General features: G+C 33.8%; 1 pseudogene; it reads right to left on the bottom strand.

The window, feature by feature from the left end:
* Positions 1-647: 647 nt before the first annotated feature.
* LOC107846168 lies at positions 648-9873 on the bottom strand (annotated as a pseudogene).
* Between the last annotated feature and the right edge of the window lie 2218 nt (positions 9874-12091).

Genomic DNA, 12091 nt, shown 5'->3' with positions numbered 1-12091 from the left:
ATTGGTTGAATTTGATTTGGAAAATAAACATACATTTATTCTAAAAAGGTATTTTCACTTTACATCTTTTTAATCATTAAAGAAATTAACGAAATATAAATTTTCACTTAAAGAAACTAACGAAATATAAATTAAATGATGAACTTTATATAAATTAACGAAATAATCGAAATAATTTAATTTCGTTAAGGAAGGGGTATTTTTGAGCAAAATATTTAACAGAGGGGAATTTTTGACCCATTTCAGATAGTTCAGGGATATTTTTTTTTTTATCTTTTTTCGAATTCCGTTGGAGGGGGTATTTTTGAGCCAAATACTTAACGGAGGAGTATTTTTGACCCAAAAATCTAACGAAGGGCATTTTTGATCTATTTCGGACAGTTCAGGGGTATTTTTGAGTCTTTTTTATTTTTTATTAAACAAAAATAAATAAAAATACATATACATAGACTAAAAGAAAAAATAATCTAATTGTTACTATTATTATTATTATTATTATTATTATTATTATTATTATTATTATTATATTTATTATTATTATTATTATTATTATTATTATTATTATTATTATTATTGCCAGCCGATCAATCTTCAACAGGTAGCAGCAAGGCCCTCCTCAGCCTGCGGATCTCACGGAGCATCCTTCCTCAAACTGCTCCCTGTTCCCATTGCAGATCACGAACCTGCATTCAAAGTTCATTCACAGCGTGTTGCAAAAATTAATGTCCCACACTGGATCAGTCATATCTAGAACACATATAAATTGACAAAAAAGGTAAAAACAAAAGTAAAGAAAAAAATATCCAAATGTAATACAACGTATACTACAAATTAGCAAGAAAAAAGTTACCTAAGTCAGCGAAGAGAAAGTTGTGGAAGGTGTAATATGAAAGACAAGATGCAATAAATAAATAAAGTGTAGTTGATGAACGATTGAGTAAGGAGGGACCCATTTATAGAGGATTGAATTTGAATGAGTGTCAAAAAGGCGCGACTGTTCACCTTCATTTATTAATTACATTTCTTATTACTTTGAAAAGTTATGACTTAATTAAATTAAGAAATATTGTGATAAGTCATGATTTTTCAGAATATTATTATTAATTAGTTCTTTCCAAGAACCATTTCCAAGAACTGAATTTAAATGTTTCTTTCCAAGAACCATTTTTACTGCATGGTCATCTTCACTACGGGAATAAACAAGGATATTATCGATAAAGACTATGACAAAAATATCCAAATACTGTTTGAACACTCTGTTCATCAAGTCCATAAAGTCTGTTGGGGCATTTGTTAGCCCGAAGGACATGACTAGGATCTCAAAGTGACCATAACGGGTTCTGAAAGTTGTCTTTGGAATGTCACATTCCCTTACTTTAAGCTGGTGATAGCGGGATCTAAGGTCTATCTTAGAGAAGTAACTTGCACCTTGGAGTTGGTCAAATAAGTCATCAATCCTAGGAAGAGGATATTTGTTTTTAATTGTGACTTTATTCAATTGTCGATAGTCGATGCACATTCGGAGAGAGCCATTTTTCTTGCACACGAATAGAACGGGAGCGCCCCATGGAGAGACACTAGGCCTTATGAAACCTTTATCTAAGAGGTCTTTAAGCTTCTTTTTTAACTCTTTAAGCTCGGCTGGATCCATACGATAAGGAGGAATAGAGATGGGATGAGTATCTGGAAGAAGATCAATACCGAATTCTATTTCGGGAGGTACCCCTAGCAGATCTTCGGGAAAGACTTTAGGAAACTCATTTACTATTCAAACTGATTGAATTGTTGGTATCTCTGACTTAGTGTCTGAGTCGAACTAAATGATACATGCACCCTTTTGAAATTAACTTTTTGGCCTTAAGATAGGATATGAAATGACTCTTGGGAGATACTGAATTACCTTCCCACTCAAAGTTTGGCTCATCGGGAAACTGAAACTTTACCACTCGAGTGCGACAATCTATAGATGCATAGAAGGAATAGAGCCAATCTATGCCCAGAATGATGTCAAAATCGACCATGCCTAACTCTATTAAGTCTGCTAATATGATCTTATGAAGGACAGTGATAGAACACTTTATATAGACTTGTTCGACAATAATTGACTCGCCCACTGGGGTGGAAACTAAGAAGGTCTTAAAGAGTTGTTCAGGACCTGCCCCAAAATTTACTGTAACTAACGGGGTCACATAAGACAAAATTGACCCTGGGTCTAACAACATAGAAACATCAAGATAAAAGACACGAAGCATACCGGTAACAACATCTGGTAAACTCTCCTGCTCCTGATGGGATAGTAAAGCATAAAACTTATTCTGTCATTAACCACCACCGGTACTGGATGATGCAACATGAGGAGGGACTGGGCGACCTAATGGAGCTGGTGTACTAGTATCTGAGTCTGCAGACGAACATCCCGGTTTCCCTACTTAGCATACGGGCACTCTTTGGTTCCGTGACCCAACGTACCGTATCTGTAGCAACCCTTCATTCCCTTCAAACACTTACCAAGATGGTTTCTTTTATACTTCGCACATGGCGGGTAATTGGGCCTCTCACTCATACTACTCTAAGACCTAGAAACAGAAATCCTGACCAACTGCTCCTGCTTGGTTCTGGGTGTGGGGGCGCTGGCTAAAGACGGTGCTGGTATAGATGAGTGAATCAGAAACTGTGAACGATTCCCCTCTCTGACCTAGCTTGGCTAAACTCAAACTATCTAATTCTAGCCTTCTTATTTCCCCCCTCTCTCTCCTTTAATTTCTCTGACTCAATTTGTTAAGCATGAATCATCAGCCAAGCAAGATATATATCCCCAATAAGCATGTCAGTCCTACACTCATTGACTACCAAACTAGACACTCTAGTAACAAACTTACTCATACTAGATCTTTGGTCAGCTATCAAATCTGGAGCATACTTAGAAAAATGATTGAACTTAAGGTAGGGCTCGACGGCAGTGAAGGAGTACTTCCTTCACTGTCATCGAGCCTTGCCTTAGGTTTATGAACTCCTCTAGCTTAGCTTCTCTCGTCTCACATGAAAAGAACCTGTATATAAATGCATCTTAAAATACCTGCCAACTTATAGGAGCTGCATTCTAACCTCTACCATTATTCCACATAACCACCCAGTGATAAGCAACATCCTTCAAAATGCCAATTCTACACTCTCCTCCTTAGGTGATCTTTTTTACCTCATCAAGATAGAGTTGTGGGTTCTCACCTACTTTTAACCTAAAGAATTCTGGTGGATTCAATCTCATGAAGTTACGGACTTTGGCTGTAGCAAAATCACCTTTCTACTGAAGTGGGACTGCATTCTGATGGTTTCCCTGAACATTAGCAGTCACAGCTTGGGCCAGCGCCTAAAAAGCCGCCCGAAATTCAGCATTGGATACATTATCATTCAGAGGGTCAGATAAGAGCACAAGTTAAAAGCAGATAAAGTCACTGTAAGCTCGATAGATCATAAAAGAAAAGGATGATTTCCTAAAATGTCCCGTAGCCTCTTGCTGATAAATATGGTGCACTTCACATCCATGATCAAGACTCTATGTAACGCGGCTTGTCTAATTTCTTAGGAATCTTTAAACCTTAGGCTCTGATACCAAGTCTGTAACTCCCCAAAAATGTGTCTCGAGGCATCGCACGGTGCTCAGGACTACAAGTAGCCCCAAGTTAACCCTTTGAGCTTGCTACTAATTTTAAAACTCATAAAGAAAGTAACTTAGGCATGTAAATCTACTGAAATACTGCATTTACTGTCTTAACTGCTCTGAGTTTAGATGAATATAAAGTCTGAAAGTGCTTAACTTAAAAGTCTGAATAACCAATACTGGAAATCTGAAATCTTACTAACAGTCTGACAAGCCTCTACTCTTATTAACTAAAGAGTAGCTGGGATAGACCCCCAGCTGACTCGGACTGAATTGAAAACAACTGAGCAAATATTGTATAAAGCTAAAAGTCTGAATAAATAGGTCCTCAAACCATGAGGACTCACTAACTATCGGGATGTAGATAAAGATGCCCGCGGTCAATTATGCTGCTGGAATTGAGCACCTGAACCTACATTATTAAACAATGTAGCACATAGATGTATATGTGGATCAGTACTTTTGAAATGTACTGAGCATATGGGGGTGAATGCATAAGTTAAACAGTATTGCAATAACTAAACAAATCTTACAAATAATTCATGCTAAACGTAAATGACTCATATCGGCTCGAATAAAACACGTACTACAAAATAAAAAAAACACGATACGTAGAACATTGAAAATCTTTGTGAGTCATAACACTTAGTTCTAAAAGTTGTGTCATTGCTCTTTCTAATCGAAGTTTCTTCTAAACGACATAAACCATGTGAGCTATCATGGAGTCCAACGTCTCTTACCCATGTTGGTAGAGTTGTTCTACCCTTGCCATCGGAATAGAACCTAGATAGAGTGATCACTATGCTGAACCCAATAGGGGTGTTAAACCCTATGGTGGCACGTAGTTCTGGTATATAAGACATTGAAATCATACCCAACTCAGTGCTAAATATTACTCCCTTTAATTTGTATGCTCATTCTATAGAAAATCTACCTTAAAACTAGCATAAGGGTTTGTAATGAAAATATGTTATATGTCTGTCTGTTTAAACTGTAATCAAAACTAGTTGTGTGGATTACATATCTTAGCTGAGGATCATAGGATCAAAATCTTGTTTAAAATCTTAACACGTGCTTTTCAAAGAATACTTAACCATTATCTTTCTTGAAATATCAAGACTAAAACTTAGGGCTTGAAAACCCTTTCTTGAAAACTCATATCAAATCATCACAATTCATGTTCAATAATAAAAATCTTGAAATGCTTTAACAATTCTAGTCAATATAATGAAACTCAATGCTCAATATACAAAATCAAATCACACGTATAAGTATGTGAAAATAGTCATGTAATTCAACACTTAAATCATTTGTAACTTCATAAGGATCAAAAAATGATATTTGGGTATGAACCCTAAACTGTAAATCATGTAATTTCATGTAAACATAACTTTAAAAACTATTTTTGGGAACAAGGATGAAAGAATATCCTTATTCATAACCCTACATACCTTAATAGCCTTGATTTGATGTAGAAAACTTGACTTTGAAACCCTTGGAGATGACATTGAAAGCTTTTCTTGAGATTCTTGGATTAGGGAACTTAATTCTTGTTTTTTCTTGAAGGAATTGTAATGGAGTCTTGAAATTCTTGGATGGAGATTAGGGTTTGTTCTTGAGGGAGGCTTGGAGAGAAATTATGGCTAATGGGGCAAATAATGCTCCTTAAGGCTTTAATTATTTGTTATGGACGAATTAGGATAGAGGAAAGGACTTATTTGCTCTTAAAAATGTGAAAACAGAACCTGGGAAATAGGTGTGGGCGATGGAGCGCGCGTCGCGAGCATATCGCCTCGTCTTACTGCCTCTCATGAAAATGGTTGTAACTTTTTGTTCGGGTATCGGATTCAGGCAAAATTGGGTATCGTTGGAAAGCTGATTCAATTATCTACAATTTGGTGGGTCTTAATCTATCCAATTCCACATATACACCAAGTTATACTTGTTCAAAGATGACCCTAGTGAAATCAAACACCAAAACTTGATCAATTCAAAAGCTCTTAGCTCATATTACTCTAAGTGACTCTTATGAACATGCTTTACACATCATAAGCCCTCTTCTCACTAGGCTAATCATCATAAGTCATGCACTCAAATATGAATTACGAAATTAGAGGTTCCACACGAAGGAACACGATTCATTTCTAACTTAGAAGTATACGGGTTATTACAGGGAGTGATTGACATGATTTACGATGCATTTTGGTATCATTTATGCGATATTGTGGTTTTTGATGGCTTTGAGAGCCTTATTTTAGATTTATGGGGATATCTTTTGATTCGTTCGATGGATGGCTGAATAGACTACACTAGTAGCTTCGAAATAATAATTTTAGGCTAGGTAGACCTTTGACACGAGTTCCGGTGCACCCGAGCTCATTTCAACCTATAGATCGAAAAGCTAAAAAAATTAGAAATATAGGTGTGGGACCCATATTTGATCGAAACAATCTCGAATGGAAAATCCAACTTTGCGAACAGATCCGTAATGTCAATTTTAGGGTGTTAACATATTTGGTATGATTTTACGGCTTTTAAATCTCATTTCGATCCTCAATTTGAAAAATTGTTATTTCGGGTTTCGGGGGTCAACTTTGTGAAAATGATGTTTTTATGAAAATATGATATCGCCATCGTGTCCGGAATGCCAAATTTAGTTTGGTTATATGGTTCGTTTGCATGTATCAGACTTCAAGCGAATCTCGGGCACCCCGTCGAAATCCAGGGTGAATTTAAGGGCAAAAATCTGGTGCAAACAACCAGAAAAACTGCAATATAAAACTTTTTGGAGCCTATTTTGCTCATTTTTTCATCTTGCCTCTTGAGTGTTAAACCCAAAAATAGTATGGGAGCTTAAAAGTGAAGCTTGTGGGAGTTTGGGAAGTTAGATTAGTACCTATTTCTTGATTTTATTACAGATTTAAGGTAAGAATTCACCATTTTCTTAGTAATTTCTTGATTAATTTTTCAAAGCCCCAAAAATCTTATGCTTGATTTTAAACTTCAATTTCACTTCTTTTCACTTGAATAACGTTTTTATCTTTTAATTACTAGTTTTTCATCAATTTAACCTTCAAAACAACTTCAATTCTTGATTTTAACCCGGATTTCAAAGAATTTACCCAGTAAAGCTCAAAAATGGTTTTTCTTCGATTTGAACCTCGTTTTTTTTACTCGGTTTAACTTGGATTTTCAGCTATAGGTTTCTAAAAATATGAAAAATATTTTTTTGAAGTAAAGTTTCAATTTTTCCCTTCTTTTTCGGAAATTCATTCTTGGGGTCAGTTTTGACCCCCAATTAAAAGTAGTCAATATAAGTGTCGTTGGTTTTGTTTTGATGCGTAGATTCCATATTTGATTTTTTTAGTGGAGTTAGAGATTGTCGAGAAAAGTAAGATCGTGGGTTCGAAGTGTAGTAGACCGATTTCAGCTTTTGAGGTAGGTTATGGCTTAAATCTTTCAGACTGGGCTGGGTAGTAAATGATGATACAAAATGCATATTAAGGGTGGAAACTAATCATGAAAAATGGCTATTTATGTGTTGTGCCCGTGTGGGGGCCTATATGTGATGTAATTATCGAAATTGAGTTATTATGCGTATGTGTGACCGTGTGGGGTCCTATGTGATATAATAGCCTTGAATACATGTGAATAATTTTATTGTATTGTTAACATGCTTAATATGGTACCATTGTTGTATTGTGATTATATTCATACTTTATTTGGCATATGAGACATGCAGAAATTCGTAGATGAAACTAAAATAATGAGTAGATATTGGCTCACATAGTTGTGAAAATATATCATTGTGGTTGGTTGTGAAAATACTCATTGTGATTGGTTGTGAGAATTACATCCTCATATCATACTCATTCATGAAACATTGGTACCACTGGGCAACATCTGAGAAACACTGGCAACACCTTTTTAAAACCCTCCCCGAGGGATGTGCCGGAGATGAGATGTTGTAACACCTTATAAAATTCTTTTTGAGGAATGTTCCAAAAAGGATATATGAGATATATGGATTGTATACGGGTTGACGAACCCCCATGGGTCCTGCATTGGAAGGCTTGCCTCCGTAGGTGTATACGGGGATTGTGCGATGATTCCGGAGGTTGTTCGACAACCTCGTCCATCATCATCATCATCATATACATTGCACTTACTTTATTGTGTTATGTTGTGTTGTATAGCCATATTGACTTGTTATTTATGTATTTATCGTATCTTCTTTTACTTGTATTTGATGATCTTGTATATGCATGTTCCCCTTGTTCTTCTTATAAGTGATATAATACGTACTTTTATTCTATCTTGGTGTGATGTTGCAATATATATGAGATATATTAGAACTGTTAGTGCAAGCGGTGTGGACTACCGTTGTGGGATATTTTCTGATTGCAGGTGATATGCCCTTAGTGTATATTTTGTATGCTTTATTTACTACTTTGCTTGGTCGGTCTATGATACCTACTGAGTACAAGAGGATAGTACTCATGCCTACTACGCCCTTTTGGTGCAGGTCCTAGCTCGAGTGCGCCTCAGCTTGCTTGACTCAGGTGATTGTTGGAGCTTTCAACGTAGCGGTTGGGCATTCATGCGTTCGAAGTTCACCTCTATTTTTCTATAGTAGTTATGTCTTTATTAGTATTCGGAGATAGATATTATTCCTTTGTGGTTATTTTTCTAATGTATCTGACTTCTAGATTTTATTAGTAGTTCTTACGCTATTGACACCTGATTTTGGGCATGATCGGTGTTTTGGATAGTCTTTTCCGCATTATTATGATTACTTATATGGTTCGGCTTCGTTCTAGAAGCCGTACCTTGGGATATTTCTATCTTTTCCTCTTTTTATATTAGTTTGAGTGATAGGCTTACTTGTCAAGGTACGTCGCGATAAGTGTCATCATGACACTTATTTTTGAGTCGTGACAAAGATTAAACTTACCTGAGCAAGAGAAACTGGAAAATTTTGACTTGAAAAGCAAGAATCAAGATAAAAAAAATTCTGGAAAAAATGAAGAAAAATCAAGAGAAGAAGAGGATTTGAGGAGAGAGGAAAGTTGTTGAATTTATTAAATGATTTTAATAAATATTTAAAAAATTAATAAATATAAAACGGGACCATATTGTATTTTTTATAAAGTTGTCTTTTATCCCCAACTTTTAAAAATGTTAAAGAGACCCATGACCCCACAACTCTGACCTACTTTTTGCCTTTTTCAAATCCTAATTCTAAAAATTAAATGAAAAAGAAATTTAGTGTAAATTTAGTGTCTACTCTCGAAATTAAGTTTTCAGCATTCTTCCAAATCTTCTCTAGTGTTACCTTATCTTCTGTCATTGTTATTGAACCCAAGAGAAGAAAAGCATTTCCTATTGTGTTGAATGGAACTGGTGGGCGTATATTCATTACAAGGCTCCATAGAATTGGTTTGAATGCGCCTTATTTCTCCATTGACACAACCACTCCACATTTAAGGAGAAGTGTTGTAGCAACTTCAACACGAGTTGGGTTCTGTACAACTTCTGAATTTATTGCAACGATATCCTTGAGTTTTCTCAAGCTAGAGGATGAGAAATTGAACATTCTTGTCATTGTGGTTCAGGCACACACCATTAGATATATCTAAACCATCATCCATTAGTGGAAAGAGAGAAGATGCATTAAACTGAGGAGATGGTTCGAAATCCACCTTTCGAGCAGTAGCAGCCCAATCATTAAGGAATCTAGAGAAACTATATCCATCAGCAATCTTGTGTGACAGGCATGCATTGACTGCTATCCCACCACAATCAAAATGGCTTAATTGAACCACTAGTGGACTTCGATTCAGGGTACTACCCCAAGGAAAATCTTGTGGGAAGACTACATCTACAACATCATTATAAGGATAGTTGAGAATTTTAGACATTGGACGATTGATTCGGACATGTAAATACTCAACACCCATGTCATTGCAATCGACATAACTATTATTATCCTTAATTTGTCCCGCAAAGGGATAGTAGGAGGATAATACTTTTGAAAGAAAATTTTCAAGAATGTGTGCTATTTGATTTATGTCACAGTTTTTCGGTATAGAGTAGAAAGAGGCAATTGGGATATAGTAAGGAATATCTGTGTAATCCATCAAAGTGAGATTGAGATTTCAAGTGAAGGAGGAAGGCTTAATTATCTTTCTAGACACAATTGTTGTTGCTGCCATTTTCAATTTAGTTCTCAAATACGAATATTTTGCACTTCCACATTCACACTTATATAAAGGCTAGCAAAAATACTCACTCCATGTATTTTTTATTTGTTCTTATTAAAAATAGCATTTTGAAAAATACAACAACAACAAACGCAGTATATTCCCACATCGTGGGCTCTGGGGAGGGTAGAATATACGCAATCCATACCACTACCTCTAAAGAGGTAGAGAGGCTGTTTCCGATAGACCCTCGGCTCAAGACAGAATTAGAAGTACGATCCTCTAGTTTGAAAAATAATGGATAATTTATTCATTTGTATTCTTCTTACCTATATTAAATACATCCTCCATTCATTTTACTTGTACTTATTTCTAAAAGGTCAAACACTTCGGAAGGCTCTTCAACTTGACACAGTCTTTCACTTTGACATCTAAAGTGGACGTTGTTCATTTTAACCACCTAAGGTAGTCATAAACTGTGTCACTTTGACACCTTTCGTTAACATGACAAAGTGAGTGATGAATACTCGGTTTTGGACGTGTGACAATGTTATTTTAGCCTATTTTTTATTTAATTTTATCATTTTCTTTCTCATTTTTTCATCGCACTATCTTCTACCATTTTTTCAAGCTCAAACTCCTTTAATGGTACTCTCAAACCCCTCTATCTCTTACAGAATAATTTATTTGAATGTTTTTTCCATATCACTTCTAACAATATAATCTAAAAAGTGAAGAAAATAAAAATTTATCTAAAATATATCTGTGACAAAAAAAAACTAATAAAATTGAGTTACTAATTCAAACACGAAGAGTAATATATTGTATCAATATGATAATTAGCTCTTAAAAAATACTATTAAAATATAATTTGTTCAGCAAGATTCAGTTCCAAGCACCCAACCTCTGTAATTCAACTCCCAACAATACCGATGTTTTCTTTTGTTAATTGATTTTCTAATTTTTTAAAAAATTAAGGCTCAAATATTTCAATAAAGCTCAAGAAATTAAAATGTAACTATTAAATTTGTTATAACGAGTGATTTTCCTCGCTAAATAATAAAAAATAAATTCATATTTCAAAGAAAATTTAAATATAATTTTTAATTTTTTTAGTTGGTAACAGTGCATTAATAAAAAATAAATAAAAATAAAATATAAGTTATCCATGGAGTCCTCAATATGATATATATAATTATTTTGTGATTTCTTTTCATAGTAGTTAGGGAAGATTCTCACTAAATTAAATATGTAAAATTGAGTATTTAATAAATAACCATATTATCAATTTGCTGAAAAAATAACAGCAATGATATCAATTGTTTGATCCCTCAATAATTTCTTTAAAACTTTTTTCTTTTCACACTATTAAATTACATTATTTTTGTAGACATGACAAAAAAATTATACATATATATAAACTGAATGAGTAGCTTAGATAGTGATAATTCGAATAAGTATAAATGTTTTAGTAATATTATTAATAAAAGTTGATGAATTATATTAATTTATAATTAATTTGATATATAATGGAAAAAAGAGGTGTATTAGTGGTATAAGTAATCCAATAAGTAATTGATTAGCTTATAGCTGATATTGTAGTAAATAGAAGTGAATTGATGATATTCTTATGTAATGTTATTCAGTGATCGTCTTATAATTTGACAACTACACTAAGTAGATATATACTACGAAATATTAGTAATTAATTAATCTATATATCAATAATTACAACAACATAAAAGAGTACCTTTAATATCTTTATTAAAATAATATTGACTGATTAACTTATATGATAGTTAAACTAAGTAAAGTTTATTAGTGATTTTTTAGAAATATTATTGACTGTTAAGTTATACACTAACAATTGTACTAATCGTAACTATACTAGAGATATCATTAAGTAATATTAGCGAATGATATATATATATATACATACACATATATATACTAAGTATACTAAGTATAAGTGTATTAATAGTATTTATAAGAATTATTATTGATTTATCAACATATCTATCTATTTATCTATCCTATTATAAAATCATGAATATAAATGTTGGTTGACTAAAATATCCTTCAAATATTGAAAGACTTTTATACCCTTAAATATTTGAGTTAAATTAAGATAAAATTGTCAAAGAACACCGCAAAATAGTATTATCTTAATTTACTCTGGCTAGAAATTATTCTAATCCAAAACTTTTTTCAAGAATCCATATTCTTATAT

The sequence above is a fragment of the Capsicum annuum genome, unplaced genomic scaffold (genome assembly GCF_002878395.1).
Source record: "Capsicum annuum cultivar UCD-10X-F1 unplaced genomic scaffold, UCD10Xv1.1 ctg3585, whole genome shotgun sequence".
Lineage (NCBI taxonomy): Eukaryota > Viridiplantae > Streptophyta > Magnoliopsida > Solanales > Solanaceae > Capsicum > Capsicum annuum.
This window is presented reverse-complemented; position numbering and strand designations above follow the sequence as displayed.